The sequence below is a fragment of the Oreochromis aureus genome, linkage group 3 (genome assembly GCF_013358895.1).
Source record: "Oreochromis aureus strain Israel breed Guangdong linkage group 3, ZZ_aureus, whole genome shotgun sequence".
NCBI lineage: Eukaryota > Metazoa > Chordata > Actinopteri > Cichliformes > Cichlidae > Oreochromis > Oreochromis aureus.
In genome coordinates this window covers 77,827,060-77,853,913 of record NC_052944.1, presented here as the reverse complement: position 1 = coordinate 77,853,913, position 26,854 = coordinate 77,827,060, and positions in this window count along the sequence as shown.

The window sequence follows — 26,854 nt, the reverse complement described above, 5'->3', positions numbered from 1 at the left end:
GCATCGAAATAAAAAATTCTGTGCTTAATTTTAATAAACTGATTTTTAAAATGTTTTTTAAGTCTTCATTTCAAAAAACATTTTTGAATTGCACTTTAATAAACTGCATTTCAAAAACCTTTTTCAAATTCAAATACAGAGAGACTGAGGAGGAGCTTCTTCCCGCAGGCGATACGGTCTCTCAATCACACCACCACATAGAACGGACCCATACATATGATTCTTACACACACACTGGACAGTCTGGACTTTGTTTACACTTAATCACTTTAAGCATATTTGCACTGCACAAGACACCTACAATGTGGTTTGCACAACACTGGACATTATATTTCTTCATTTCCATTTAATACCTGTAAAATGCTGCTGTTATTGTATATATATTTATATTTCTTCATACATTCTATATATTTCTATACTGTGTATTGTGTATTTTGCTGTTCAGTTATTTTATTTTAAACTTTAATTCATATATATTTTATTTTATTCTTTCCCAGTTAAATTTACCCCTTTTAATTTTCATATTTATTTCCTATCTTATTCATAGCCTTTTCTTTTTTTCTTTAGGTCACGAGCAGTTGTGTAAGCATTTCACTGCATATCGTACTGTGTATGACTGTGTATGTGACAAATAAAATTTGAATTTGATTTGAATTTGAAATTGCACTTTAATAAACTGCATTTCAAAATCCTTTTTCGAATTCCACTTTAATAAAAACATTTTCGAATTGCACTTTAATAAACTGCATTTCAAAAACCTTTTTCGAATTCCACTTTAATAAACTGCATTTCAAAATCCATTTCCCTTTCCTGTTCGCTCAGGGATTAACATGTGGATTAGCATTTGGATTAGCAGTTGGATTAACAACTTCATTTTAAAAATCCTGCTGCTATTCAAATTGGCCACACCGTGGGATGTAAGGAGCTCTCTGATTGGCTGGTCAGACACAGGCTGTCTGCCAGCCTGGATTTTTCTAGCTCATAGCTTTGCCCTGCTAAGAAGCGTGTGTCCTTGTACAAAGGCCGTTCAGCGTCGGGATTTACACTCGGCTCGACACGGATATGTGAAGAATGAAGGGAGCCTGCAGCGAAACGGAGAGCCAACCTCTGACTGAGTGCCCGTTTACTCAGTCTGACCACCTGTTGAAGGTAACGTGGCTAACGCTAGCATCACCGCACGTAGTCCCGTTATTTTAAGGTCATCTTAGCTAATGAAAGTTTTACGTCGCAGCTGTACGAGCTAGCTACGTGTTTTGTAAGCTGCTGTGCTCTTCACAAATAAAGCTGGAAGCAGCTCAGACTATTAGAACCAGCACTGAGCCCTGTTACATTTATACAGTGTTAGAGCAATGGCTGCAACCTACAGCCTTTAAACTAGCGATTACAATGCTGACAGTAAACTCGTCAGTCCAGATGTTACCACATTACTTTGTGATACTTAGAGTTAAAACAACTGAGACAGGCTGATTAAAATAACAGCTGTCAGTTCTCTCATTCCTTATATCAAGACTGGAGATCACACTACTGATTTCAGTTCATTTAATATGTGAGTGCACAGATTCATTCTCAACTGGACATAAATGATGACCAAAAACCAGCACCTGGACTTCATGCAGGAGAGACGGCCTCAGTGATTTAGGTTCATAAGCTAGTTCAAACATTTCTGGCCTCTTATCGCTTAGATTCCTTAATCTTAAAAGTGAATGCATTTAAAGCAGGAACTGCACACGTAGCCATCAGAAGTTTGGCAGCATGAGTACTGTAAAGTTTTGTAGGGCCCTTGTTAAAAATTCCACAAGCACCACACCACATTTGTCATATACTGTTCCATTTTGTACAGGACATTTTTGAAATTATATCTATATATATATATTATATATCCTAGTTATCCACTTGTCAGTATTTTTTGAGTAAATGGATGTCACTGATAAATCAGTGGTGATTCACCTGCAAATGTTTTTAACAAACTTTGTTTTTTGTAGAATTCATCAGCAGCTGTGAGGAGATGCATTTGAATATCTTCTGGTTCCACTTTTCCTTACCTGGAAGCTGAGGATGGCTGATTTCTGACAAGTACACACACCTCAGCGCTTATCATGGGTGTTACATCCTCTGTGCCGCAATTCCAGAGAAAACGAGAGAGCAACGACCACTCATTAAGACCAGCCAGAAATCTGTCCCTTTCTGGCAGCTGTGAAAACTTCCAATAAGAAAGTTTGCATTCTTAGAACAATGCTGGATCATGTGTGATGTGTCATCATATAAGGATATTACATTTTGACTTAATTCTGCTCAATTAAGTGTTTTGATCGTTGATCCAATATGGCAGCTTTGCATTGTGCTGCAAGTTAAAACCCATTTTCCTCATGAGCACAGCATCTAACAACTCTCCTTAAAAAAAGTCGATTGACTTTAACTGGACACAATGGTTTCCAGTGGGAGATACATTCATCACTCATCCATGACACTGGAGAAGTCACCTGTGTGAGTGATAAAACAATTTCCCATGGAAAATCCAGAGGAACTAAACTTTGTTGTTGTTTCTTTGGGCTCAATTTTGCCTGAGGCTGAAATTGAGCCCAAAATGTTTTCTTCTGAAAGAAGAAAACATTTTGCCAATAATGAGATAAAAAGATTGAACCAGGTGGTATTCTCTGGAGTTTAAGACCAAAACTGAACTCAGTGAATTGACATTAGACTGGAATTCATAAGATGAATAGAAATACTGCTGAAGCTGAATGATTCATTCATGTACATATATATATATATATATATATATATATATGTGTGTGTGTGTGTGTGTGTGTGTATATATATATATATATATATATATATGATATTTTTTCCCCAATTCAGCAGGTCTGTAAAGTTCAGTATGACTGTGGCACATGATACAAAAGAATAAATACAGAAGAATAAAAACTTTATGTGAATAACTTTACTATTCTTAAAAATAACTCATAAAACAAGTAAAAGTACAAATGTGTACAAGTTAGAGACTTCCTCAGTAAGTTTACACTCTTTTGGAGTGATTTTAATTGTGTGTTAAAGAAGAAAGAGATTAGGAGGTAAAGTAGAGGATCCAGAGTCCATCATCACCGAGGCCGTCTCTCCTGCATGAAGTCCAGGTGCTGGTTTTCCAGTGTGTGGGTCTGAAGCTGACTCAGAGCCGTAACACCATCCATGGCTGCAGTATGGAACAGATGTGGGTGTGTCCTCATCTCCCAGAGGAGTCCAAATCGTCATCAAACAGCCCTACAGACACAAAACGTGAAAATATAAACAACCAGACTATCAGCAGTGATTTAACTACTTTAAGACCTCTGTGAAAATCATTTGCAGTATATATCACAGAATTTAAGGCCTTTATAATCACAGAGCATACAGAGAAAAGTACTAAACAATCAATTTCAGCTTTCGTTTCTCATGATGTATATTGTATTAATAATTAGATTTCATTATCTGTATCTTTACCACACATTTGCCATACAGGTGTAGATACTGTAGGTTCGGTGAATGCTTACATTGCACTGATTAGAATATACTGGACATTCAAAGCTAAGATTCAGCGCACTGTGTTAGAGGCTGGGATTTGATGAATTCATCATATATACAACCTTTGATCATCATTTATGTCCAGTTGAGAATGAATCTGTGCACTCACATATTAAATGAACTGAAATCAGTAGTGTGATCTCCAGTCTTGATATAAGGAATGAGAGAACTGACAGCTGTTATTTTAATCAGCCTGTCTCAGTTGTTTTAACTCTAAGTACCATAGAGTAATGTGGTAACATCTGGACTGACGAGTTTACTGTCAGCATTGTAATCGCTAGTTTAAAGGCTGTAGGTTGCAGCCATTGCTCTAACACCGTATAAATGTAACAGGGCTCAGTGCTGGTTCTAACAGTCTGAGCTGCTTCCAGCTTTATTTGTGAAGAGCACAGCAGCTTACAAAACACGTAGCGAGCTTGTACAGCTGCGACGTAAAACTTTCATTAGCTAAGATGACCTTAAAATAACGGGACTACGTGCGGTGATGCTAGCGTTAGCCACTTTAGCACGTTACCTTCAACAGGGCGTCAGACTGCGTAAACAGACACTCAGTCAGAGGTTGGCTCTCCGTTTCGCTGCAGGGTCCCTTCATTCTTCACATATCCGTGTCGAGCCGAGTGTAAATCCCGACGCTGAACGGCCTTTGTACAAGCACACACACTTCTTAGCAGGGCAAAGCTATGAGCTAGAAAAATCCAGGCTGGCAGACAGCCTGTGTTTGACCTCCTTACATCCCACGGTGTGGCTAATTTGAATAGCAGCAGGATTTTTAAAATTAAGTTGTTAATCCAATTGCTAATCCAAATGCTAATCCACATGTTAATCCCTGAGCGAACAGGAAAGGGAAATGGATTTTGAAATGCAGTTTATTAAAGTGCAATTCGAAAAAGGTTTTTGAAATTCCAACAACAACAACGTCGAGAAAACGTCTATTTATAGTTGACGATCATTCGGCTCCGGTCACCATCAAAAACCATCGATTTGTAGTTGAGCATTAAATTGCATTGCAACTGATCAGGTATAAAGTACCAGAGAAAGTAGATTTATTGTTCATTTGCTATCAATGACTTGGTCTAGTTCACCAGCTTTAAAAAATCGTGTCTACGTGCAATTTATGTATAGTTGACCGAAATTAAAGCAGCGATCACTTGGACTATTCCGCAGTACCCCTCTCACATTGGTACATCCCCCCAGGTATTCATTGTCTTCTACAGTAGAGCGGGACATTTGATTTACTCTCAGCGGAATTGACTGTAGAAGGCATCAGGTCATGCACTGCACTGGCCCGCACCACGATTAGTATAAGGTAAGAATGAATGATTTTTTTTTCCTACTCGTTATTTCCATGTTTGCATTTGAATAACAGTAAAAAACTCGTTAATGTTGTACATTAACAAGTTTTTTACTGTTATTTACGAGCCCGAAATTGTGTCTACTTCTTACAATCTGGCAACAAATAAATTGCAATGCGAACAAAGTATATCAACAAAGAAAACATTTTCGTTTCATAATTTCTTCGTTATATTCCCTTACAAAGCTAGCTTTAACGCTTCGAGGTTTCCTTTGTTCTTGCCGTCGCCTCGGCGCTTGACTCAGACTTTCGCTCTGTAGTTGCTTAGTACTACAAAAAATTCTAAATCTGTGATATATGATTGATAAACATAAAGTTAACTGTATAAACGTGTTCAATGACTTTGTTACTTTTGATGATTGGAGAGCACTCGCTTCAATTCGCACACGAAAACTTTAGACTCAGTTTGAATGCTCACGCAGCATGCCCACATGACTGTACGTTGCACGCTCACCTAACTTTACATTGCACGCGTACATGACTTTCCGTTTGTGCCTTGAATAATGAATAAGGCTACGTCCACACGTACCAGCGTATTTTTAAAACCGCTGATTTTTCTATGCGTTTGCACCTTTTGTCCACACATAATGTATGTCTGGCCGTACATTGTGTTTGTATTTCCAGGCACATTTCACGAAGCAGAACGCAGTCTTCAGAGATATCCACGTGAACGCTGTGATACGTCTGACCTTCAGTCCGAAGAAGAAACCCAGACCAGTCTTAAAAGAAAGCACAAGTTAGGGCTGTGCGATATTACCAAAATCTCATATCCCGATATTAAGACATCTATCGTCCGATAACGATATAAATCACAAAATGTAACATTTTCTGTAAATTCTGTGAAGTGTTTCCAGCTGGGCGTCGCGTACCTGGACTCGAGTGTTTTAACTGATGCATGAAACGATACATTTTTAGACATAGGTTGTAATGGCCGCCGTTTTCTTTGTGAGTATTTATTACACAGCGTGCTGCGGGGAAAAGCCTGTTCTAACGTTTAAGTCTAAGGTTTATTTTTTAGCACCTGACGGCTCTTTTTTGCTTCTCATCTGTAAAAACTCTGCATCTTTCACGTGATTCAGTTTATTTTGAAAAGTCTCAACAGGATCTTGAGCTTTATTGTGAAAGGTTTATGTGGAAAATAAACAAGCGGACACGAGGTGGTTTTACCGTCGTTTTTGCTAACGACAACGCATAAAAACAAGCGCTTGTCCGTCTGTAGTGTGGTTATATTAAATATAAGAGAAAAAGAGAACTTAAGGAAATTAATATAGCCACTACAGTGACCATCAAAATAATGAAAGAATATTGCTGTTGTGGAGGTAAACACAGACGACACGAGAGCTCTCGATTATCACTCGTCATTTAATCTCATCACCACAGAACTGAACTCTTTTCCCCCCAAAACATAACAACAACACTTCCTGAGGACTGGGTGTGAGTGGAGCCCTCCAGTGGTCCACCACACATGCCCCCCCCGAACACCCAGTAGGGTCATCCCCTAGTCCAGAACCCTTGCCTTAATCAAACGTCCAGAACAGCTGAACCGGGGAGGTGGAGAGCTGGCTGAGGGGAAACGTGCCTGAGGACCAGACTGGCATGGGCGGCCAGGAGAAGCTGAAGATAGCTCGGGCCCTGCCAGGTGGGGGGTGCTCCCAGAGGAAGAAGCAGGGTTGTCCAGTCCAGTGGAATGCGGGCGGCCATGGCGGGGGGCCTGAGCCGGCACCAACTGATCATCCTGCAGCACATGTGCCGGCTTAAGTCTGTCAATAGAAACAGTCTCCTGACGACCCCCAAAGTCCAAAAGGAAATGCTTCCGGCCCGGTTGAATAACCCTAAAGGGGCCATCATACAGTGGACGCAGCGGAGGCCTATGAGCGTCATGCCTGACGAAAACAAACTGCGAAGAGTCCAACGACCTCGGAACAAAGGTGTCGGGCAGACAATGGTGCACTGGGCCAGGAAGAGAAAACGAGTCTCTTGGGGGACGGAGAGACAGCACAGAGGGAGCGAAGCACGGGGGGTGGCTCTCGGGCAAGAATTCCCGGGGACCCGGAGGGGCTGACCGAGGACAAGTTCAGCCGGGAAACCCCGAGGTCTTCTTTAACCGCGCAGCGCAACCCCAGTAAAACCCATGGGAGGCGGTCAACCCAGTTGCCATCTGTGAGAGAAGCACGGAACGCGGCCTTAAGCGACCGGTGGAAACGCTCGCACATCCCGTTGGCCTGCGAGTGGTACGCAGTGGTTCGGTGGATCTTGACACCCAGGCCGTCAGCCATGGCAGACCAAAGCTCGGAAACAAACTGGGGGCCCCTGTCTGAGGTGATGTCGGCGGGGGGACCGAAATGCAAAACCCACGTTGACAAAAATGCCCTGGCCACTGCTGCAGCTGTAGTGGACGCCAGAGGCACTGCCTCAGGCCAACGGGTTGTGCGGTCCACCACAGTCAAAAGGTGCGTGAAACCTTGTGACTGCGGCAGGGGACCAACCAGATCCACATGTACATGATCAAAACGCCTCCCTGGGACGCGGAAGGATTCGAGGGGCGCCTGAGTGTGCCTATGGATCTTAGCGCGTTGGCATGGGATGCACGCCGCTGCCCATTCTTTCACCGATCTACGAAGGCCCGGCCAAACGAACCTAGAGCTGACCAGCTTGACCGAGGCCCGGACGCCTGGATGAGAGAGAGCGTGTACGGAGTCGAAAACACGACGACACCACGAAAGTGGAACTACAGGGCGTGGTCGGCCGGTGGAAACATCACAAAGCAGGCTAGGCCCGCCATTCCTCCAGTACAAGGCCCGTTTGCTCAAACCGAAGGGCAAGGACGTCCGGGTCCGTCCGTTGATCAGCGGCCATAGCGTCAAAGTCTATGCCAACATAAACGGGAGAAACCAGCGCGCGGGATAGACAGTCGGCCACGCAGTTGGACTTACCAGCCACGTGCTGAATGTCAGTTGTGAACTCGGAAATGGCTGCCAGCTGGCGCTGCTGGCGCCCGCTCCACGGGTCAGAGACCTTGGACATCGCGAATGTCAAGGGTTTATGATCAACGTATGCGGTGAAACTCTGACCCTCGAGAAAAAACTAAAATGCTGGGTTGCAAGGTGCAGGGCAAGCAACTCCCTGTCAAAAACGCTATATTTGCGCTCACTGTCCCTAAGCGTGCGACTGAAAAAGGCAAGCGGTTGCCAGACACCGGAGACCCGCTGCTCCAAAACTGCGCCCACCGCCACATCCGACGCATCGGTGGTCAACGCGATCTCCGCCGATGGAAACGGGTGGGCAAGCAGGGCGGCGTTTGCCAGCGCGGCCTTGGCATCAGAAAACGCCTGGATGCGTTCAGGGAGCCAATCAATCGGGTCCTTAGCAGTTTTACCCTTCAAGGCAGCATAGAGGCGCTGCAGCAGGTGCGCGGCTCTGGGGAGAAAGCGGTTGTAGAAATTGATCATCCCCAAGAACTCCTGCAGTGCTTTAACGGACGCGGGACGCGGAAAAAGCGAAACGCCCGGACCTTGTCCGCAACGGAACCACACCGTCAGCGGAAATGCGATGGCCCAAGAAATCCAGAACCGGCAAGCCGAACTGGCACTTGGAGGGGTTGACGATCAGGCCGTGTGCCGCCAAGCGCTGGAAAACCTGACGCAAATGCGACACGTGCTGACTCTCAGAACAGCTGGCCACCAATATATCGTCAAGGTACACGAAGACGAAAGGCAGCCCGCGCAAGACAGAGTCCATCAACCGCTGAAAAGTCTGGGCGGCGCCTTTCAGGCCGAACGGCATGCGCAAAAATTCAAACAGGCTGAAAGGGGTAATAACGGCAGTTTTCGGGACGTCTTCGGCGCGCACGGGAACCTGGTGATACCCCTGCACTAAGTCGATTTTAGAAAAAATCGAGGTGCCGGCGAGGTGGGCGGAAAAATCCTGTATGTGGGGAATGGAGTAACGGTCGTTCTCCGTGACATTATTCAAACGGCGAAAATCCCCACACGGCCGCCACCGACCGTCGGACTTGGGCACCATGTGTAGCGGAGAGGCCCAGGCACTATTTGAGCGCTGCACAATGCCGAGGCGCTCCATGGCGGTAAACTCTTCCCGAGCGACAGAGAGTTTCGCGGGGTCGAGGCGATGCGATGCGCGAACACCGGGGACCGACCGTTGAATATAATGTTCAACCCCGTGCTTCGTTGCCGTGTTTGAGAAATTAGGAACAGTCAGTGAAGGGAACTCAGAGAGCAAACGCTGAAAAACATTCCCAGAAGTCACCAAATTAGCCCGATTAAGGGGCTCGATGGCGTGAGTGAAACAGGGTACTGAAGAAAAAGACTGGGCGTCAATTAAGCGTCTGTTAGCGACATTGACCAGCAGTCCGTGAGCACAAAGAAAATCAGCGCCCAAAATAGGAACAGAGCTAGCGGCAACAACAAAGGTCCATTGGAAATCCCGACCATGAAAACAAACAGTCACGAACCTTTCCCCGAACGTTGCGATGGGAGAGCCATTAGCCGCAATGAGCTGCAGTCCGCAGCCCACTGCTAAACTGTCGGCGCCGGACGGGGGAAGGAGGCTCTTCTGTGAGCCGGAGTCGACCAGGAAACGTCTCCCGGAGCGCGAATCTTCTATGAAGAGCAGCTTTTCTTTGTCGCCAGCGGTCGCGGCCGCTACAGCGCGCTGTCGGGTCCCGTGACCCAGGGTAGGAAAAACACAAGGCAGCAAACAGCAGCGCGCTCTGGGGCCAAAACGCTGATGGTAGAAACAGAGGTTCCGTCCGCGGTGTGGCTGTGCCGCGACCTTTGCCACCAGCGAAGGAGCGGACACGTCGGGGCAGGTCAGCGGGGAAGTAGGAGGCGAGGCTGGAACTAGGTCGTGATCGTGGAAAGCACGGGTAGCCAAGAGAATACGATCCGCGTCCTCAGCCAGGGAGCGATAATCCTTCGTGCCCAGAAGTGGAGAGTTGGCGAGGCCGGCTCTCACGGCCGCTGGCAGCTGTCGGAGGAAGATGTGGGCGAACAGGAATCCCCCGTCGTCCGGACCGAGAAAGGACAGCATGCGCTCCATCAGTTCGAGAGCCGTACCGCCACCCAGGCCTGAGAGGGAGAGGAGCTCGGCTCGCTCTGGGTCGGAGAGGGCATAGCGCTGAAGAAGCAGCTCCTTAAGGGCGGCGTACTTCCCTCGGGCAGGTGGGTCCCGGAGGAGAGGCAACGCACGACGGGTGGCTAGCGGGTCGAGAGAGGCCACCACCTGGTGATATTTCGTGTCGTCAGCCGAGATGCCACGAAGGGCGAACTGAGCCTCCACGTGCACAAACCACGACGGGGGATCGTGAAGCCAAAAGTCCGGCAGCTCGAGCGGCACAGCAAACGCAGCCGCAGCCGGAGGCAGAGGGCTGGCGGCTGCTGATGCATCCAGAGCGGAGTCGGTGCCATCATCGGACTGCAGCATGTTCGAGTCAGGGGTCACCAATGTGGAGGGAAACACAGACGACACGAGAGCTCTCGATTATCACTCGTCGTTTAATCTCATCACCACAGAACTGAACTCTTTTCCCCCCAAAACATAACAACAACACTTCCTGAGGACTGGCTGTGAGTGGAGCCCTCCAGTGGTCCACCACACTGTAAACAGTTTATTTTGTGACACCACGAAACAAACGATAGCGTAAAATGAAACGATAGACGTTTTTCTATCATCATCCGATATATATCGTTATATCGAACAGCCCTAGCACAAGTAAAACCCTTTTATTCACAAACATATCTTTGATTGTTAAGAATTTATGATCTTGTCTTTTATACATATCTGTGGTGCTTGCATACTGCAATATCACCACATAATATAGTCCAAAAAGTGGAAGTTTGTAAACTTTTTAAAAATGCAAAGCCGTGTACACTTGTGCACTTCAAAAATTCATTGTATACTGTACCATCTTGCACGTCTCTGTTTCCTGTGTGTGTTGTTAGAAATCAAACTAACTTTAGGAAACAATATGCCAAAAGCAGCATATTTACAATTACTTAAGACCGTTTTAATTTCTTTTCTTTAGACCAAATCCCCTGTACACATATACGGACTCAGAGGATGAGCAGCCTACCAAAAAACGGTTTCCCCAGGCCCCTCGAGTGAAAATACCAGGTAATAAAATACTGTCTAGTGTCTGTGTACATATCTGTGTCCTCGTGTCAGACACAGATATGTGTCTGAGTTGTCTGTATTCTTAAATACTTAAAAAATTATCTTTTTCTAAACAGCCCTCATCACTCCGCAGTCTGCCCCCCAGCCCACTGATAGCAACCATCATAATGCCCCACACATCTTTGCGATCTCACCAGCATGCAGAGTCTGATGTCTTCCCTATAGATGGTATGCTTTTAAAAAAGCTTTAAAGCTGCATCACAATGTCATTGTACTCTTATCTAAAAAAAACCCCAATTTATACTCCTGAATGTCATCTTGTTGTGAATTTTTTTTCTGTAGATTCCAGAGACTCTGTGAGGCCACTATTACAAGGCAAGTTTGAAAATCTTGAAATTTCACAGTTTACATGGTATAACAAATATATGTGACAGGCAAAAACTAGTAAACACTTTTAGCAGTTACAAGAACTAACAAATGAATATCCAACAAAAGGGAATAGAAATACATTGTACTGCCAATACTTTGGTTTATTCTTTGTATGACTTGAAAATCAGGCTTTAGGGAAAACTAAATGACATGTTTCTATCATCAATTACATGAAGTAAACACAAGCACTTGCATACACATTTAAGACATGAGACACGCTAATTCCATCTCATAAAATGTGTCTATAGGTGTCAGGAGTTTTCCTGTTTTGCAACTCAGGTCAGAATAAAACGCTCAGACAGGTTTAACGTGTACACGGTCGAGACTCAGGGAGAGACTCGCACCATGCAATAAAAAGAAAGAGTCTTTATTCAGAGAGCACATACAGGAAGAGAGAAAATAGAACTGCAGGCTTCCTGTGTAACTTCCCCATTTAGGAGTCTGCACAGAGTTGCAGAGTTTAAGATGAATACTGAAAAGAGCAAACACATTTAGATAATGAAACGTACTTTTAAGCATAACATAATAAAAATCCCAAAATCCTAAAAAATCTCTTAACATTCCCTCCTGTTGTACATATGTATATGTACAGTTCATAGCTTATTGTATCAGTCTATGGCCACTTGTAAACATTTTTAGCGAAGACATCATAAAACAGTGGGTTTCGTGAATATGTTATATCTAAGTGTCTATCTCATTATCATCTTCTTCATTCTGTGACAGGGTGATGTAAGCATGAATTGAAGCAGAATAACAGTATTATAACACCAACAAAAACAAGTCCTTTAATCAGCAGGTACTTCCAAGAGCCGCTTAAAAGCCACATAAGCCAGTCTTCTGTGTTTGCGGCATAGTCTCGTTGTTGTGCATCCAGAAGTTGTCTGAGGGTTTTCAGAGCATCAGTCATGTTCGGTGAGTGCACATTATCTGGAATGTATGTGCAACATGTGTTGTTAAAGAGGACACCTTTCTCCTTTCTCGGCGAGAATCATGTCCAATGCTACCCTGTGTTGCATCCCGTTTGTCGTTGAATTTACATGAAGCATTCAGAACCTTTTGTCTTTCAGTCCAAAGTTTAAATTCCTCTGGGACATCGGAACCCCATACGGAATCATGCTGCTTGAGGTCCGGGGTGCTTCGTCTTTTCCTTGTTGTTGACGTTGAAGTTGACGTGGCGTCCATGGTTATCTTGAAAGTGTGGTCAGATATGAAAATGGGAGCGCACTGACCTGTCCAATTCCCAGGAAGGATATCCCAGGCCATCCCTTGCACCCAGAAGGTGCCATTTGAGATGTTGCTGCTCTTCACGGGCCCTCCAGGAGCGTGTGTCTGTACTGCTTTGCAGTTGGTGGTGTTTCCCATTGGCGTGGATCCGTTCTCTTGGCGGTAGCATAGGCTGTGGCTCAAATTCCCATTGTTTTCAAGAAAGACTGGGAATTAGCCTTACTTCTGTGCTTCACTTTCAGGTCAACCCAGAACCATTCGTCACATGTGCCATTTCGTCCTATCTGGAGAGGTTCCTCACGGTTGACCACGATTCCCTGGAATTGATACCCACGACTGGAGTAGCTCGCGGCACACTTTGCCTGAACTATGTCCATTCCCTTCGCATACAAGGTGGCGTACTGTGTCGCTGGGGGCATATAGGGGCAAACATAGCAGTCTTTTCTGGGTGTGCTGTCATGTATATATCGATACCATGCGTTGTTCATCTTCTGTCTTTCGGGTGAGTGTTAATAAACTCACCAGGAGTGCAACATTAGCCACTAGGAGGACGAGTGTCTTCATGATGACCAGACACACCTGTGACCTCTGATGAGTAGACTACTGGCAAGAAGAAGAAGGCGGGTATACCCGATCAGCCCTCCCTCCACCAATAGATCACCATACAGGAGTTAGGGGTGTCGGCGTCTAAACGCTTAGGTTGTCACTCACTTTTTTGCAGTGGCTTTGATGGATCCAGGACGGTCTTTCTGCTATCTTGCAGGCAGTAGGTGTGGTGAGTAGCACTTGATAAGGACCTTCCCACCTTGGTGAACTCCAATTTTTCTTTTGGAGTACTTTGATCAGGATCCAATCACCTGGTTTCAACCTGCAAGATACTGGAGAGTTGTTTAGAACAATCTCTTTATTTTCAAATAATTTCAAGTTGTGAGTTTCTGAGAACTTTGTGTCAGTCTCATCCACATTTTTACCAGGCCTATACACTCAGGCCATGGTCTCCCTGTTTCTTCCATGCATTTTCTCAGTCTCTGTTTTATTTCCTAGTGCTTCAGAGACCTTACTGATTACTTCATTAACAATATGTGTCCCATTGTCTGATCTTATCAGAGTGGGGATGCCATATATTGAAATAAAATGGCTGCACAAACATTTTGCTACTGAGATGGCGTCTGCTTTTTTACTGGATAGATTTCTGGCCATTTTGAGATCACGTCTATGATCACTAGAGCGTATTCTGAGCCTTGGCTTTCATTTAGCTCAATAAAACTCATGTGGATTGTATGAAAAGGATGAGGTGGTGTGCATTATGCGCATTATGTGCATTATGTTTTTGGCAAATCATGCATGTTCCGACAAATTTCCGAAATCTTATCTACCACTCCTACCCCCCCTCCTGTTGACAAAAATGCTGCTGATTTGTGTAGGGACTTTGGTAGTATTGGTTTGCTATTACAAGTCATCAAATTATTTTCTGGCTGTGCTCCACCTTTTAACCACCTCTTTTGTTCTCTAGTTTATAAGCACATCAAGTGGTATTTGCATTGAGGAGTCAGACATTAATGTGTCTATAGTTTGTTGTGCTGCTGCTTTTGCGGCTTTGGTCTGCCAAGTTATTGCCTTCAGTGACCTCTGAACTGTTTTCCAAACTCACTAAGCAAACAAACAAAAATAAAACAAATTGCCTATGGCCTAAGGCTTTGCGTTCATATTAATTGAGTGTAAGCTGCTTTCTTCATTGCAAGTGTTTATTGCCATAAGGTTTAATTCATGCATCATATCACTGAGTTCTAAGTTCAAATGATCTCTTCTGACCCTTTCCAAAAATATAACAATTTGAGTATGTGTTGTCTATTCATTCTATTCATAGAGTCTATTCATAGAGTTCTGTTTCTCTCTGTGGGCTGTCTTGACACACCACAGGCACACATATATATTTATATACATATTTCCTGTTTCTGCAGACTAATCGAACTCTTTTGTTTCTCTTTGTATTCATAGTCTATAAACCCTCTTTAATTCTGCTAAATCTTGATCTAAAACCAACACCTTTATGTCACGCTCACACTCCTGAATAGAGCCCTTTCAGACATCAGGTATCATCACACACACTCAAACTTCCACTTGTTCACTCACTCTACTATAAACCTTTGTAGTGTCATTATTACTTATGTTTTATTATTTTTGTACAAATCACTCAAAACCTACTACTCACAGCATTCACACAGTTAAAATCACTCAAAATATGCTTTCATACGAGTATTTCAGACATGCTTTTCAAGATATATAGAGGTCACTCACTGTACATCCACAGTAATGAATTCAAACTCTATTTATACAATTGTGGTGAGCAAAACCAGCATCTCCATGCGCGTCACTGCTCCTCATTAGCTTGGTAGTGTCCACATATTTATTTCAGCTTCTCATAAGTTGTTAGTATAGGTTTGCTCTTCATTTCAACAAGGTCTCATCTAGGATGACAGGTTTACAACCAGTTCAAGTGTCTCTATGCACCTGATTAGTGTAGTTATTTCCTTATTTTCTTCATCTCATATATCATTGTACTGAGTTTGAGCAAACCTTGAGCTTGAATCAGACTATTTTTAACAATCTTCCACCTCACATCATAACTGACTGAGGTGCCTCTTCTTATTAATAGTATGTCATTATTAATGTTATCATTATTATCGTGTTTCCTTTTGTATAACAGCAAGAGTATATTACAATACACTACTTTACTACTAATATACAATAGTATATCAGTTTATATTTTATTATGTATCCATCACGGGTCTGTGTGAACCTGCAGCTTCACACCTTCCCAAGCTGGAGACATTTTCCTTGGCTGAACAATGACACAGCCTTAATACACCTTATGCATCTCTCTTTTTTATTTGATATATTTTCTTTGTGAATTATCTGGTTTCATGCATTCTATTCATTCTAGGCACGGTCGTCATGCCAACTATGTTTCATTGTTAATACCAGTTTACAGGTTGTTAACCTTCCTATTATCTCCCATTATCATGCTTATCGCAGATAAGCTCCGCTCTAATTTAAGTTAACCTTAATTTAACCTTTTGTTTATTCCACTTCATTCCTCTTTCCATGCTTTAAAATATTACAACTCTTGTGTACTCTTTGATTTCTTTTTAGCTTCCTTTTCAGTATTTATTTCTGCTTGGAGGGTTTCTTATAATTTAGTCAATGCATTTTCCCTCCCACGTGGGACATTTAGGTTTTCTTTGGATTTCTCCATCTATATGCACTAATTTGTCCGGCACCTGGACGTTTCTTTTCTATCCACTGCTCGTCAGCAGTGAGTTACCCATTTAATCCTTTTAATTTTACTACTTTACAACTACACAACTGCGGCACCTTCTCTGGCACGAGAATCGAGAGAGGTAGTTGACACGGCCTTCTACTTTCAAGCTATTCTTGAAAGCGGTGTCACCTTTACGTGATGAAACACGACCTGTTTCTCTCTTTTCACCAGTACTTGGGTGGCCAACAGCAAACAAAATAGTGGAATAGTTCAGCCTCCTTATTGTGCTGTAAAATCAACTTATTCGACCAACAAAAATGAAACAACAACAATACCTTTTCAACGCGCACTACGTCTTACGGACCAGGTTTATCTAAAATAGCTTCCAGCCCCTTCCAGGCGAGCGTTTACTTCTAGAAACCCTTCTAAAATAGCTTCCAGCCCCTTTTTCAGGGGAGCGTTTACATTTAGAAATCCCCCTAAAATAGCTTCCAGCCCCTTTTTCAGGCGAGCGTTTACTTTTAGGAATGCTACCAACCCCTCTGGGTGAGCCTAGACGTTTTACGCGAGGTGTCTGAGTGTTAATATTCACCTGGTTGCTGCCGGTCTCTCAGGTCTACCTCATCGACCCCCACCGCCGTGGACCACTTATAAGAACGCTGGCCAGAAGCCGAATTCACGTCTCTGGACTTTATCCTGTACCTGGACAGGAGCTGTCAACAGACTTCAGCGCGGGCTTCTCACGATGTCAGGACTCGATGAGGTTTTCCTGTGGGGTCACACAAAAATGCTGTGTCGAATCCGGCTCGAAGGACCAAGAAATGTCAGTTTTCCTGTTTTGCAACTCAGGTCAGAATAAAACGCTCAGACAGGTTTAACGTGTACACGGTCGAGACTCAGGGAGAGACTCGCACCGTGCAATAAAAAGAAAGAGTCTTTATTCAGAGAGCACATACAGGAAGAGAGAAAATAGAACTGCAGGCTTCCTGTGTAACTTCCCCATTTAGGAGTCTGCACAGAGTTGCAGAGTTTAAGCTGAATACTGAAAAGAGCAAACACATTTAGATAATGAAACGTACTTTTAAGCATAACATAATAAAAATCCCCAAATCCTAAAAAATCTCTTAACAATAGGTGAGACGCTTTGCGTTGATTGGTGCTGCTGGACCACACTGGAGGTGCGAGTCCGCCGTGTAATGGTTTATGCCATTACAAAGGAGCTGGCCTCTGTACTCAACTGGGCAGGGAAAAACCAAGGACCAGACAAAGCAAAAAGGGCATTTAAAGAGACAGCGCTGTGCAGATGCATATTTGGTAAGTTTTAACATTTATTGTAGTTTTATGAGCCTAAAGTGAACAATAAAGGGATCAATTGATGTGCTGGGTGCGTTTCACATTTCCTATTTCTGTTTTTTGCTATATTACTTTGTCTTTCTTAATAACAAGACTTTCATGTCCGGTTAATCTGGAGATGGAGTCTTTGGTCTTCGGTTTGTTTTGTCCTCGGGTTGTACACTTTGTACAGCCCGAGGACCCCCATGTTTTTTTTTTTTAAAGGATACACGGCACACCATGCTAAGACATATCACATTTTCAGCTTATAGCTCTTTGGGAATCAAATGCGGCAGTTTGCTGATTTCCGCCTGGTGACTTTCATGTTTATCAGCCTAGGAGTTTACATACTTTCTCCCTGCTGAAGACAATTAACAAGAGCTTATTCATGTGCTCTAATTCCCTTTTTTTGTCTTTGTGTTTTTTTGTGTGTGTGTCTATTTTTGTCCTAGATGGCCTGGCGCAGCAGGTAGGGGCGAACTCTATGTCTGAGTTGGTCTTTGCTTAAGCAGTCCAGAAATGGCTCAGATATGCTCCAGATCGTACGGGTGGCGCGCAGGACGCACATCATCCATCCCCATCCCGGAGTAAATAATAAAAAGTGACGTGAAACATAGAAATGTAAATAGGAAACTGTAAGGAGTTTTCCTGTAATGCAACTCAGGTCGGAATAAATGACACTCAGACAGGTTTTACAAATTTAACGTGCACACGGGTGAGAGCTCGAAGGAGACTCACACCCCTGGAGCAGTTGTCAGCCTTTATTTATACTCAAGCATGATTGCGTCCCAGAAACATACAGGAAGAGATAAGATACAACTGTGCTGCATGATTGCGTCTCAGAAACATACAGGAAGAGATAAGATACAACTGTGCTGCGTGATTGCTTCCTGCTGAGCTTGCACAACGTAACTTCTCTAGTAAAAAGAGCAAACACATCTAGAAAACCTTAAATGAAATGTACTTCGAAACATAAACATAATAAAATCTTTCAACATTCCCTCCTGTTGTTTGATCTTTTCTCATATACAGTATATATACATAGCAACTCACTAACACTGTATCAGTCTATGGCCACTTGTAAAACATTTTTAGCCAGGACATCATTAATTAGTGGGTTTTGTGAACCTGTTATATCCAAATGTCTATCTCATTATCACCTTCTTCATTCTGTGGTAGGGTGATGTAAGCATTAATTGAAGCAGTTACCATTTTTGACACCATGTTCTTCAAACAAGGTATGACGCATGAAGTGGAAAGACACAATAACAATAGTAGAACACCAACTAAAACAAGTCCTTTAATCAGCAGGGACTTCCAAGAGCCGCTTAACAACCACGTGAGCCAGTCTTCTGTGTTTGTGACGTAGTCTTGTTGTTGTGCATCCCTGAGTTGTCTAAGTGTTTTCAGAGCATCAGTCATGTTGGACGAGTGTACATTATCTGGAATGTATGTGCAGCATGTGTTGTTAAAGAGGACACATAGTCCTCCTTTCTCAGCGAGAATCATGTCTAATGCTATCCTGTGTTGCATTACTGCAATGCGCAGAGCGTCAATTTCTTGATTCTGTTTGTCGTTGATTTTACATGAAGCGTTCAGAAAAAGTCCAAAATGGTAGTCCAACGTCTCGATACGCAGGGCATGTTTCCCAACTCCGACCCACGGGAACAGGGCATGTACCACTTTCTGTCCAGTGGTCCAGAGCTTGAAATCCTGGGGGACATCTGATCCCCAGATCGGGTCGTATGGTTGGACTGCAGAGACGTCTCGTCGTTGTCATCGAGGCATCGTAGTGTTTCCCACAGTTATTTTGAAGGTGTGATCTGATATGAAGATGGGAGCGCAAACTCCGGTCCAGCCTGGGGGTAGTATGAAATAAGCACGTTGTCCACATAGCCAGGCCATTCCTTGCACCCAGTAAGTGCTGTTAGAGCGGTTGGCTGTGTTCACAAGGGCACCTTCTCCGTTTCCAGTGATCTGATTACAATTAGTGGTGCTTCCAAGCGGTCTGTTACCGTTGTCTTGCCGGTAGCACATGGAGTGGTTCTTCCCTGGGGTTTGATCCAAGAACACTGGGAAGTGAATAGATGTGTTCCGGTTTGTCACGTTGAAGTTGATCCAGAAAAGTTGATCACACGTTCCATTGTCTAATCCAGCATTTTCGGTGGTGATCAACTCATATTGTGGTGGTCCCGTAAACATACTAAACATGTTAAGCGAGTATATGGTAGAGCTTGTCTCATTAATGATGATTTTCTTATGTTGATAGCCAATGCCCGCGAAACTGGCAGCGCACTTGGCTTGTGTTTTATTCATGTAGTCTCCAGAAAAGGTGGGATGTGTCGAGGTGCTTGGCATGTGGGAGCAGACGTAACATGCAGTGTTGTTAGGCTCTCCCTTAGTTCTGTCATGCACATAGCGATACCATGCGTTATTCATCCATGGGTGAATGTGGTCTTGTGTCATGTCACGAAGGTGTGAATTGTCATGTGTCCATCTTGTCTGCAGGTGGTGTTGTTCATCTTATTTCTTTCGGGTGAGTGTCAATAAACTCACCAGAAGTGCAACACTAGCCACTAGGAGGACGAGCGTCTTCATGATGACCAGACACACCTGTGACCTCTGATGAGTAGACTACCGGCGAGAAGTAGAGGGCGGGGTATACCCGATCAGCCCTCCCTTTACTAATAGATCACCAGGAGCTAGGGGTGTCGGCGTCTAAACGTCTAGGTTGTCACTCACTTTTTTGCAGTGGCTTTGATGAATCCAGGACGGTCTTTCTGCTATTTTGCAGGCAGTTGGTGTGGTGAGTAGCACTTGATAAGGACCTTCCCACCTTGGTGAACTCCAATTTTTCCTTTGGAGTACTTTGATCAGGATCCAATCACCTGGTTTCAACCTGCAAGACACTCTTCTTGGTCTGAGGTTTCCCTGTGCATTATGTTTTTGGCAAATCATGCATGTTCTGACAAATTCCCTTGCTGAATTTTCAAAATTTTGAGTGTAGAAATGTTTAGAAAGTATATCTACCATCTCCCTCCGGTTGACACATGAGTGGAACCGTGTGTCACTAATGCTGCTGTTTTGTGTAGGGATTTTGGTAGTATTGGTTTAGCCTCACAAGTCATCAAATCATTTTCTAGCTGTACTCCACATTTTAACCATTTCTTTTGTTCTGTAGTTGGTGCAGCTTTTTGTTCGTTTTTAAGCACATCAAGTGGTATTTGCATTGAGGATTCAGACATTAATGTGTCTATTGTTTGTTGTGCTGCTGCTTTTGCGGCTTGATCTGCGAAGTTATTGCCTTTAGTGACCTCTGAGTTGTCCTTCTGGTGTGCAGCACATTTACATAATGCTAACTGTTTTGGCAATGTTATCACTTCCAACAGTGCCTTTAAAAGATTTCCATGTTGCACTGGATTGCCAGTAGAAGTAATCATACCTCTATTCTACCAAATTTTTGCAAAATGATGTACTGCTGCAAAAACATACTGGCTGTCAGTGTGTATGTTTATGTCTTGTCCTTCATGCAGTTGACACGCACGTATAACAGCTGTAAGTTCTGCACCTTGAGCAGAGTGTGAGGAAGTTAATGCTTTTGCTTCTAAAACTGTGTCTGCTGTGGTTACTGCATAACCTACACAGTTTCGCCCGAAGCTATTTTTGAATGCTGAACCGTCTACAAAGATGTTAACGAAACCAGCTTGTGGTGTGCTGTATATGTCAGCACGTGGTTTTGTTTCCTCATCTAGCTTCTTTATACAGCAGTGTGCGTCACCATCTTGCAGAGTGGGGAGAAGTGTGCTGGGGTTTAACTGGCCACACTTCTCAATTTTGATATGTGACTGGGAAAGCAAAATGCCTACATAGGAAAGTTGTCTTGCATGTGTGAGATAAGACAAATTTGCTTGCAATAAGATGGAGGTTACAGCATGTGGGACTTTGATAATCAAAGTGTGTCCGAGAACGATATCAGCAGACTTTTTAACTGCCTCTGCTGCAGCTGCACAGGCCTGCACGCACGTAGGCAAACCTGATGCAACCGAGTCTAATTTGCACGAGTAAAACGCAAGTGGACGTTGCTTTTCCCCAAAGGCCTGCGTTAAAACAGCCTTCATGTAGCCTGCACCTCCGTCTACATGCAAGTAAAAAGGTTTGTCATAATCTGGCAATGCTAAAACTGTACGTGTTTGGAGTGCGAGTTTTAGATTGCTGAACGCTTTTTCTGCTTCTGGTGTCCTTTCTAATTTATCTTTCAGTGCTAGATTTTTACCATAAATTAGATTCTGCAAAGGCTGAGCTAAGGAAGCATATTCAAGTATCCAACTTCTACAATAATTTCAAAGACCTAGAAAGCTCATCATTTGTTGTTTCGTGAGTGGTTTTGGAGCGTTTTGTACTGCTAGTTTTCTGCTGTCTAACAGTGTTTTCCCTTCCCCTGTGAGCGTGTGTCCGAGGTATGTGACCTTTGGGCTCCACAGTTGTAGTTTGTGCTGTGAGACTTTATGGCCCTGCTCAGCTAAATGGTGTAACACTGTCATTGTGTTTGCTTTGCAGTCTGCTTGTGTGTACCCTGTGATGAGTATATCATCTACATACAAAAGAAACTGCCCTGGCGCGGGGAGTGTGCACAGTGACATGGACTTTTTTAGAGCCTCTGCGTACAGGGTGGGGCTGTTCTGAAAACCCTGAGGTAACCTTGTGTATGTGTACTTTTGACTCTCAAAGGTGAACCCGAACAGATGCTGCGAGTCAGGGTGCAGTGGTACAGAAAAGAATGCATTTGACAGATCTATAACTGAAAACCACTGTTCCTTGGGGGTCACTTGATTCAGGAGTGTGTGTGGATTTGCTACCACAGGTGGGATTTGTTCTGTTACTTCATTTATTGCTCTGAGGTCATGTACTAGACGGTACTTTCCCGTATTTGCTTTTTTCACTGGGAAAATGGGTGTGTTACAGGTTACTTTAGTTGTTTTTATTAAGATGCCTGCCTTTTCCATGTCTGCTATTACTGGTTTTATTCCTGCTTTGGCTTCTGTTGTGAGGGGATACTGCAGTTTTACTGGCCTGTAAGTTGTGGTAGTTTTTACTACAACAGGATCTGCTCCTTTAATTAGTCCTACGTCTTTTTGTCCTATAGACCACAGCTTTGCAGGTAGTTCTTCTAGTTCTGGATGTTGCTCTAAAGAGAGTGTGTATCAATCCTCACTAACTTCATTTATGTGTGCATCTGCACAGTCAGTCATGTGGGTTGCTGGCTGTGTTGTGAGTACCCACCCTAATGTGTACCTCATACATCCTGTTCTACGGCCCTGAAGCCACCCTTCATGTGTTTCTTCAGTTTTCTCATATCTGTCCCTCTCAACCTGAGTGAGGATGTGGCCTAAATCTTTCCAGTCTGTATTGTTATTGCGTGCTACTGACACATGTGGTTTTGGCATCCTGTTTAGCTCTTGTACCTTTTCTGGCTGTATTACAGAACACACTGCATTGCCGCTTTGGGTAACATAAAGGTGTTGCAGTGTGAGTTTCTGCGGTCCTAGTCTGTGCACTTGTTGGTCATATATGAAGTCATGACCTGGGCTTTGTTTGAACCTTAAGGTGTTGTGGTACTCAGCAAAGTCTAGCTTTCTTGAATGGGTTGGCAAATAGCGGTTTGCTATATGCTGCAAGGGTTCTAATGGAGGCAGGTCTAGTGTCCAATAATAATGGGGTTCACCCTGTCCTTCACACACAGTAAGCTGACGGGCCTCAGGACTTTGCTCTTCATGCAACATTAGTTTAGCATACATGCCCTCTGGCCCTGGCACTACACCGATCTTTAGTTTTTCTAAAGCATCTCTCCCTAAAAGGTTGACTGGGCAGGATGGGTCATATATACATTGGTTCTTACAACTTCTGCCGCTTTCTTTGTGTACTAGCAACAATCCTTCTGTTAATGATTTAACACTGGTGTGGCCTGACGCAGATTTAACTATCAGGGTGTCACTTGAGTATTTTAAATTTTTGGGCTTTTGATTTAACACGGTTTTACATGCTCCAGTGTCACATAACATGGTTATAGGTTGGCCACCGACATGGATTGTTACTGTGGGTTTGTGTTCAGAACCTAGGAGCAACTGTTCTATGTTGAAAATTTCTGTTTCCTGTTCTAGTCACTTACTCTGATCCTCACTTCTATTCCTACAGTCTCTTGCAAAGTGTCCTTCCTTTCCGCAGTTATAACAGCGATTGTCTCTATCATTTTTGTCCCTTCTATCTCCTCTAAAACCTGCTCTTCTCCTTCCTCTGTTCCTCTGCTGTCCCTGTCTCTGCCCTCTGTATCCACCAGCAAATGCCACGAATCCTGTTTCAGGATCCATAGTGAAAACACCTCCTTTCTCTTTCTTTTTTAGCACTCGGGTTGCATGTTCTGCATACTGCAGAGCATCTGTTAGGTTACCGGTGTTCATTGTCACCCAGTGTTTTTCAACATGGGCTCTAACTGGGGGAAGGAGACCGTTTAAGAATTTATTCTTTAATTGCTGTTGGTATGGTCTCTCTGGGCCTTCTTCATAATCTAGGCCTGAATGCTGTCTAAAAACCGGGCGTAGCCGGTCGAGGAAGTCTGATGCTTTCTCGGCTTCCTTTTGTTTTACTTCTCCTATTTTTGCGTAATCTGCTCTGGGGGCCAGGCGGACTCTAATCCGTTCATACAAGTGTGTTATAGCAGTTTGTAAGTCAGCAGATACGGGAGCTAGGGCCCTACCATGTTCGTCTGATCCTGTAAAATCTTCCCTCACTGTTCCCATTTTTAATCCTAACAAGTCTTGTATCACTTGGAGCATTTCATGGCCATTTAAATACCACTGTCTTCTAATTAACTCGACAGCTTCTCTCCACTGTATGAAGCCTTCATTTAAAGGTGGGACATCTTTGAGTACATTCTGTCTATCTTTTTGTGACCATGGTCTAAAAACAAATATGTTTGGGTTCTCATCTCGCTCATTATTTGCACCACCGGTCAGCTGTCCAAATCTAGGATTAGGTGTGGCTATCATTGGGAATAATTCAGAGGGTCCTGGGGGGTCAACACTTCCTCCCATGTCCCTGCCTGACGGATCTTTCCCTATGTCTTCCTGTGGATTTTTATTTAAAGTCATACAGTTTAATGCGTTTCGGGCTTGAGCATAGGGGTTAGGTTGGTTGATAAACGGATTTTTTGATTGCGGTTCTGGTGCCGACGGCATTGATACATAAGGGGGTGGTTGTGGGCTTTGTAACGCTGTTTCTTTTTCCTTTTGCCTTTTTTGTCTATTTTCACTACGTCTTTCTTCCTCCTCTTTCCACGCTTTAAAATATTGCAACTCTTGAATACGTTTTGTTTTCTTTTTAGGATTCTATTCAGTATTTATTTCTACTTGGAGGGTTTCTTTTAATTTAGTCAATGCGGAGGGGCTACATTTTCCCTCCCATGTGGGACATTTAGTTTTCTTTGAATTTCTCCATCTACATGCACTAATTTGTCCGGTGCCTGGACATTTTTTCTCTAACCACTGCTCGTCAGCAGTGAGTTTTGGAGCTTCGTTACCCATTTTAATCCTTTACAACTACACAACTGCAGCACCTTCTCTGGCACGAGAATCGAGAGAGGTAGTTGACACGGCCTTCTACTTTCAAGCTATTCTTGAAAGCGGTGTCAGCTTTACGTGATAAAACACGACCTTTTTCTCTCTTCACCAGTACTTGGGTGGCCAACAGTAAACAAATTAGTGGAATAGTTCAGCCTCCTTATTGTGCTGTAAAATCAACTTATTCCATCAACACAAAATAAAACAATAAATACCTTTATGCGCGCGCTGACTTTACCCACTACAGGGGAGCAGGGCTGGACTGGGACAAAAAATCGGCCCGGGCATTTTGACTAGAGACCAGCCCACCAGGTATTATGGTAAAAACCATAAAGCCTTTGAATGAAAACAAATGTCGTTGTGACAGTGATGTACACTGTCTTGCTGGTATATATGTATCAATCTAGAACTTAACTTAAGCCTACACCATCCTCCCTATTCTGGTATTCTAAACAGTACTTAGCCGAAACCCAAAGACTGCTTGGTTTACCTCCTGAACTTTCTACAACACATGGTGGAAACCTGAAATTAAGACAGAGAAGACTAGAGGTGAGACATGATCATTACTGAATATTAAAAATAATCAATGACAGATTTAGTGATATTTTCATAAACTCTTTATTTACCACATCAATAAACAGCATGACAGGGCAAAATATTTTTTCTAACATGGCAACCTTTAAAAAGTGAAAGGAGACAGAAAGAAAGGTGAGAAAGAATAAAACTTCCTCACTCAAAACTTACCATCAAAACTTAATTTTGATGGTATTTTACACACAGTACTGGTACAGTATCTAGAAAATGTGGGAAAATACTGGCATCATATACAGTACTTACTTCTGAAGAAATTATGTTGGGACCCTGAAAAAAATTACTATGTACAATAATGGATTTCTGTACATTTGACATCAGATGAATACTTTGGTTGTATGATTCAGATAATTATTTGTTAAAAGCTAGAAATTTTAAATGAGAATAAGAAAGAAACGTATTTTTTGTTCCCCCTTTCCTGTTAATGCCCTACCTGCCCCCCTGGCATAACTTTGCTAGACCCGCCCCTGCACAGTTACCAGCTGTCAGCTACTTAGAAAAGGATCCTGGTGTTATTTGTCTCTCAGAAACAGTTCATAACTGCCCTTCAACTCATTCATCCCTCCAGCAAACATCAGCTGATACTAGAAATTAATATTAAATAAATTCTAACAACAGCTCATCAAGTTTAAAGGTGCTTCTGTTGTTTAACGCGACCTCCGCTGGTTTGCTCTTTCTGACGCAGAGAGAAAAGCCGATCAGCTGATCATTGATGATCAGCTGATCGGGACAAATCGCGTTGCTTTTCACCTCAACTTTAAAGTTCGACCTCCTCGGCTGTAATTGGTCCAGCCCAGAGTCGATCATGACCAACTGGCCAATACACCACTATTCATTTATACCGTTGAAAAAATAAAAGAAATAAAACCCCATCGGCCCATAAAAACGAAAAATCACGAGCGGCCCACCGGGCAAATGCCCGGTATGCCCGATGGCCAGTCCAGCTATGCAGGGGAGCTACCAGTCCCAGACGAGCCCTATTTTATTTTAAAATGCTACCAGCCCCTCTCGGGCGAGCCTACTTTACCCACTACGGGGGAGCTACCAGTCCCAGACGAGCTCTATCTTTATTTTAAAATGCTACCAGCCTTCTTCAGGCGAGCTTACACGGTTTTACGCAATGTGTCTCAGAGTGTCAATATTCACCTGGTTGCTGATTTACTGCCGGTCTCTCAGGTCCGCCTCATCGACCCCCACCGTCATGGACCACTTCTAAAAACGCTGGCCAGAACCCGAATTCACATCTCTGGTCTTTTATCCTGTACCTAGAAAGGAGCTGTCGACAGACTTCAGCGCGGGCTTCTCACGACGTCAGGACTCGATGAGGTTTTCCCGTAGGATCACACAAAAGTGTTGTGTCCACAC